This window comes from Herpailurus yagouaroundi, unplaced genomic scaffold, assembly GCF_014898765.1.
Source record: "Herpailurus yagouaroundi ecotype Mexico unplaced genomic scaffold, PumYag 181, whole genome shotgun sequence".
NCBI lineage: Eukaryota > Metazoa > Chordata > Mammalia > Carnivora > Felidae > Herpailurus > Herpailurus yagouaroundi.
In genome coordinates, this window is record NW_024412412.1 from 34,474,501 (window position 1) to 34,481,476 (window position 6,976).

The following is a 6,976-nucleotide window of genomic DNA, read 5'->3' on the forward strand; positions in this document are numbered from 1 at the left end:
GCTGGGTCCCACAGCCTTTCTGCGTGATTGTGTCTGGACGTGTAGGAACAGCAGGGAAGTTGTACACGGTGCCCTTGGTGGGCCCTCAGTGGAAGCTGCTGGCCTGCCCATCACTTCTTCGCATTCCCTTTTCAACCTCCCAAGGGGCTCCTACAGGGGAGATCTCAGCTGTATTTATCGCCCGTGGACCTGCCAGGTCCTTTTTGGTTGATTAGGAGAGGGATGGGTTCAGCCCATCAGAAACCATCTGCTGTCAGGCCAGAGACACGTGTGTGAAGCCAGACGTCTCCGAGAGGTGGTGGGTATGCTAAGATAAGCCAGGGGGACCTGCCAAGGCAGGCACACCCGTCCCAGGACCCGGGAGAAGAAAGGCTCTTAAACGCGCCACATGAGGTCTGTGTGTTTCCCGAGTTGCTTTGATTGTTCAGAACATTCCACTGCGTGATTGTGGCTTAAAGGACACAAAGCTAACTGTCACACACGGTGGCTAATTGAGGGCACGGCTTTGTCCAGTGACCACTAGCAGTCTGTGTCCTTTTTGTGTTCTCTCGGAGGCCATTTATAAATGGTAGCTACTCTACATAGATCATTTAGAAGCAACACTTCAAGGTGTTGTTGAAACAAAGCAGGACTGCCTAGGAATCGCTTGGTGCTACCATGCAGATTCCCAGGTCCCACTCTCGGAGATTCTGAATTCAGTGGGTCTCAGGTAGGACCCAGGAATCTCTCAGCAACTCTCCTCTCTACACCCACCATCTCTCCTGTGCCCTCATTTATACACGGGGTGATGTGGACAAGAAATCTCAGAGGACTCCACTTTGAGAAAGTCTGTGAAAAAGACACCGGGCTCATAAAGTGAAGGCCTGGATGTAGGAGTAGCTGTGTAACCTTGCAGAAGTCCCTTCACCTCTGTGTGCCTCCACTGCTGTCTGTAGAATGAGGGAACTGATCTTTCGGGTCCTTTCCTGGGCCAATATTCCACAAATTTAAGCATGCTCACCGTGGCCTCCCAAGGCTGTGGGTGTTCCAAAGCTGGAATGGGCAACCCTCAGGCTGAGCTTTACCCTGAAGAGGACCGGTGAGCAAACCACAGAGCTTTGTCCCGACTTCCCACTCGGGATTAGACCTTTGAGGATACTCCCCTGAACACAATACTCCCCCCAAACACCATCCCCTTCCTCCTCGCGTAATTCTGAGCATGTCCACAGGCATGATTTATTTTCACCTTTCGGGAAGCTAGACTTGAGGCAGGGCAACAGGTGAAGCTCCACTTTGATTGAAGGAAGATTGAGGCACAGAGAGAGGAAGAAGCCGAGAGACCCTGGTGGCCCGTCTGTCCCAGGCTCCCATGCCTTGTCCGGGGGCCATCATCCTCAGCATACACGCACGGTGCAACCACACTGGCAAACGGCAAGGGCCAGAAATGAACATCACAGCCCCCGGATGCGACTTGGGAACAGGCCGTCTCCTTGTGGTAGGATTTCTGTGAGTTTACGTGGCACGGACACATCGCAGGGGCAACTTGCACAGCCCTGCGCTCTTCTGAGTGACAGCACTCCTGAAAGGCACCGGGCACTTTCTCTTACGTGGTTTTATTAGATCTGCTCACCACCAGTGCAGTTAACATCTAATGAGCCATAACTGCCTGCACTCAGAGGGTCGGGATCTAGTGGTGAGTCACCAGCCCTCTGGGTCACAGCAGCATGAAGAAGAAAGAGCAAAGCGCAGAGACCCACACGTTAAGAAAGGTCTCGATCTGTGATACTTGAGCGTGGTGGCCCTGCTTTATGTTCTCTCACCTTCCCCCTGCCGATTTTGCCCAAAGGAGGCCTGAGATTATAGTTCTGCCCCCCGCACCACCTCCCAGCTCCCAGCTTTCTCGGCTGCTTCAGGTTGTTTCTGACAAAGACGTCATTAATGATCACTTGCTGTATCTTGGGAAATTCTTGCACCAACCACAGACTCTTACAGCAGATGCTGTGTGACTCCGGTTTCGGTCTCAGTGTAGGGCTTTTTAGACATTTCATCTTTTGGCCTCTCATTTCTGTGGCAAGAACCCTGTGCCAATAGCAAAACCTTTGCCCTTGATGGAGATCACCCTGGCAATGAGTGACACTGTTCTTTTCTCTCCACCTGTCCCACCTTCGAGACTTAAGCCATCACTTGAGAACACCCCTGAAAACCAGAAGGAAGTAAAAAACAAAACAAGATAAAATAAAATAAAACTAAAATTAATTTCAGTTAAAAAGATGGCATAAAGTTGGTGCATTCTTTTATTTTAGGGAATCCTCTTAGCGTGAGCCTCTTAGGCTGATTATTTTACAAAGAACTCCAAGAAGTTAACTTCTAAATTCATGGTGGATTAGAAGGAAAGAGGGTGCTATAGACAGAAAACTGACAGGGTAACTCGCAGCAGTCTTGGGAAATGGCAACACTGGGAAAGCTATAACTAGATGTTCTGTGTTCTATTTAAAAAGGCAGAGAAGTAGATAAAATATTCTAGAAACAGTTCTACTCCAACTCATTACAATACAAAAAAAAAATGTAAAAGACATTAAAAGGATATGCCCTCAGCCATCTGAGAAAACTCACTCCCAGAAAGTAGCTATGTTTAACTGTAGTTAAATATTTATTGTCAGTAAGTTGTAAGTCAAGTCAAGTCCTTGCAGTGTGCTGGGTAACAGAACATTGGTGAGTAGAATGCAAGAGCCATTTGCCTAGAATCTCTTGAACCAGGCTTGGCTAAATGAATCCTAGAACCTTTTGCTATACTTCCAAACTTTGGGATTTTTCTAATTTTGTGATAAAACCTGCCATCCTTCCCAAACACAGTGCTGTGTGTCTAAGTCTGGGGGAGGAGGTTTATATTTAAAGGTAACCTGGGGCGCCTGGGTGGCTCAGTCAGTTAAGCGTCCGACTTCGGCTCAGGCCATAATCTCACAGTCCATGAGTTCGAGGCCCACGTCGGGCTCTGTGCTGACAGCTCAGAACCTGGAGCCTGCTTCAGATTCTGTGTCTCCCTCTCTCTCTGCCCCTCCCCCGCTCACACTCGGTCTGTCTCTTTCACAAATAAAACATTTAAAAATTAAAAAAAAAAATACAGGTAACCTAAAACTAACTTTTTAAGAATTTTTGAAACTTTCATCAATCTTTGAAAAAATAACTGTATTTGGGGTGCCTGGCTGGCTCAGTTGGTAGAGCATGTGACTCTTGACCTCGGGGTTGTGAGTTTGAGCCCCATGTTGGATATAGAGATTACTTAAATTTTTTTTTTTTGTAAAAATAAAAAATGACTGTATTCTTATCACAAATGTGATACATCAACATTGTGGAAATTTTAGAAAATACAGATAAGAAAAAAAAAAGAAGTAAAAATCACTTATAGTTTCATTCTAAGAGTTAGGACTGCAAACATGAATCCTTCCAATCTTTTAATTTAATTTAATCTTTATTTTTTTTTTTTGAGAGAGAGGGGGGAGGCACAGAGGGAAAGGGAAAAAGAGGGGATCATAAGAAGTCTTCATGCCCAGCTAGGAGCCTGAAGCATGGCTCGATCTCACAACTGTGAGATCATGACCTGAGCTGAAATCAGGAGTCTGTCATTTAACTGACTGAGCCACCCAGGCACCCACCCCCCAATCTTTTATTTTTAATCTAACAAGAGATACATAAATGCAGGCATCTTTTAAAGAAAACCAGAATATCATATATTAAACCAAATCATCCATTGACCACATCTCATAATCCCAGGCCTTTCTCTCTATCTAAGTGACCAGCCACTTTTGGGAGTTTGGTGTGTTTCCTTCCAGAGTTTTATAATTATATATAACATATTTTGTGGATTATTTTTACATAAGAGGCATCATACTGTGCAACTTAGCAATCATCTATTGCAACTTATCAATGTTTTGGAAATCTAACCGCGTTAATTTATGAACCAAACTAATTTCTTTCAACTGCTGAGTGGTATTCCATTGTATGGATATACCATATTTAATCATCCTCTCCGCTTTTAGTGGACCCTTAGGATTGTTAACAATTTTTCACTACCTCAAACAATGTTGCAATAAATGTCTTATATATTTTTTCCCACATCTCTCTATTTTAAATTTCTACAAGGGGAAATTCTGGATCTGAGACTATGCCCACGTTGCCTCCAAAGTGGCTGTGGGTCATATGAAGTGTCTCAGCAGTCTCAGTGACGCTTTGGCCTCCAGACCTGTCAATGTGGCCAGTTGTAGTAGGCGTAAACCACTGTCTCTTCACTGTTTTAATTAGTATTTGCCTGACAAAAACTGTTTGAGTGTCTTATAGGTTTGTAGCTATTCATATTTCCTCTTATGTGAATTGTGTATTCATATCCTTTGCTCATCTTTCTAAAGGTTGGGTTTTTTTTGTTTTTAATATATCTGTTATACTCATTCTTTGTTGCATGTATTGCAAATTTTCTCAGCCTCTGGCTTGCCTTTAATATTGTTTGGGGTATCTTTTGTTATATATTGGAGCTTTGAACAACTCAGGGCTTAGGAGTGAGGACTTCCTCTGTCCCCAGTAGAAAATCTGCATATAGTCTGAATCCCCCAAAACTTAACTACTGATACATAGCCTGTGGGTGACCAGAAGTCTTGCTGATAATGTAAACAGCTGATTAACACATATTTTACGTTTTATTGTTACTACATTCTTACAATAAAGTAAGCTACGGAGAAGAGAGAAAATGTTAGGAAAAATCACAAGAATAAGAAAATACAGGGCCGCCTGGGTGGCTCAGTCAGTAAAGCATCCAACTCTTGATTTCAGCTCAAGTCATGATCTCACGGTTCATGAGATCAAGCATGGCATTGGGCTCTGTGCTGACAGCACAAAGCCTGCTTGGGGCTCTCTCTCTCTCTCTCTCTCTCTCTTTTTCTCGGCTCCTTCCCCTGGCTCATGCTGTCTCTCTCTCTCTCAAAATAAATAAACATTAAAAAAAAAAAGAAAAAGAAAATACACATATAGTGCTATACTGTAAGACATCATGTATGAGGGGACCCATGCCGTTCAAATCTGTGTTGTTTAGGGGCCAAGTGCACAGTTCTTTTTCTCGTTTACAAGTTAGGTAACATTTACTCAAGAACTCAAGTTGTTTAGCGTTTTACTGTTTGAGTTTTGCTTTCCATGGCCTCTTCAAGGTCTCCCTTTTCCTTGGAGTGTAATGATATTTCCCCTTACTTGTTTCCCCTACTAGTTTAAAACTTTCGTTTCAAGGGTTTAGGTTTTTAATTCATCTAGAGTATAATTTTGTGCATCATCTAAGGTAGAGACTTGCTTTCATTTATTTTGTCTACATATAAATGCTGATTTGATACCATTCATTAAATAGTTTACTTTTCCCCAGCGACTTGAAGTGTTGTATCATACACCAACTTGCTGCATTGTTCCTAGATTCTTTTCTGAATCATGTTTTTGTTTTTTTTTTTCAACGTTTTTTATTTACTTTTGGGACAGAGAGAGACAGAGCATGAATGGGGGAGGGGCAGAGAGAGAGGGAGACACAGAATGGGAAACAGGCTCCAGGCTCCGAGCCATCAGCCCAGAGCCTGACGCGGGGCTCGAACTCACGGACCGCGAGATCGTGACCTGGCTGAAGTCGGACGCTTAACCGACTGCGCCACCCAGGCGCCCCTTCTGAATCATGTTTTATTGACCTAGTTCTATTCGAGTCTTACCGAAAAATGATACTGATTTACTTGCTCTGCCGCGTGTATGTTTGTTTTACGCCCTGCCTTTTTTTTTTTACAACCTACTTTTGTCGTACAGCCTGCTTTTTTTACAAAAAAAAAAATGGCAACAGCAGAATGGATAAGTTCTGATAATCATACCGTGGTATAGTATATAGCAATTTATAGAAACTAAAGCTATACATATCAACATGGATACATTTCCCAAATATGTTGAATTAAAAAAAAAAAAACCAACAAGTAAAAAACAGGTTTCCACACAAATACCATAGAGCATATCATTTATAGAAAGCTCAAAAATGTGTAAAAGGACACTTGATATCGTTTAGGAGTACATATGTAACAAAAACAGGAAATTCATGGAAATGATGGAAACCGAAATCAAGATTAAAGGTGCATCTACCACAAAGCTTGTGAAGGTTAAGCCCCTCACTTGCATGGACTCCTTTTGAAGTCCCGTAGTGAAATTTTATTTCATAATTTTGCGCTTTTTTTTTTTTCTTTAAGAGGCTGGCCTTTCCCAAATCGTGTTAGCTTCAAGCCTATCCTCGGAGTAGGGGAGGGAAGGGGAAGGAGGCAGGAAGGGGAGGGGAGGGAGGAGGAAACAGAGTCTCTCCCAAAAGCCTGCTGGCTCCTGGGCACCTGGCTTTGGGGCCCCTGGGCCTGGAGGCGTATTTACTGTAAACCAGGTGGTAATTGGATGGGATCTGATGTGCTGTTCAGTGCCTTGCGCAGGGCTCCAGGCCTGGAGACACCTAGCAGCAGCCAGCTGACAGCCAACAGTTCCCAGGAGTCCTGCCCGCTGCCACACCTCACGGATGGGTCCATTTCTTCCAGAGAGAAGCTCTCCAGGCCAGAGGCTGCTTGCTTGAGGCTGTGTCCCGGAGGACGATTTGAGACCCCAAAGCACCCTCGAGCTGCAATTCTGCGCCAGGGCTTGAAGCTTCCAGACTAAGTCTTGCTTCTTGTTCAATTAAAAAAACAAACCGGGGCGCCTGGGTGGCTCAGTCGGTTAAGCGTCCGATTTCAGCCCGGGTCATGATCTCGCGGTGAGTTCAAACCCCACGTCCGGCTCTGTGCTGACAGCTCGGAGCCTGGAGCCTGCTTCAGATTCTGTGTCTCCCTCTCTTTCTGCCCCTCCGATACTCCTGCTCTGTCTGTCCCTGTCTCAGAAATAAATAAACATTAAAAAAAGTTTTTTTTTTTTTCAACGTTTTATTTTTGGGACAGAGAGAGACAGAGCATGAACGGGGGAG

General features: G+C 44.3%; 1 long non-coding RNA gene across 1 annotated transcript in view; it reads left to right on the forward strand.

The window, feature by feature from the left end:
* Positions 1-6,763, forward strand: part of LOC121039854 (uncharacterized) — a 28,903-nt gene extending 22,140 nt beyond the window's left edge. The window contains exon 4 of the long non-coding RNA XR_005795027.1: positions 6,558-6,763. This is a non-coding gene — a long non-coding RNA (uncharacterized LOC121039854). The remainder of the gene's footprint in view (positions 1-6,557) is intronic.
* The last annotated feature ends 213 nt before the right edge of the window (positions 6,764-6,976 follow it).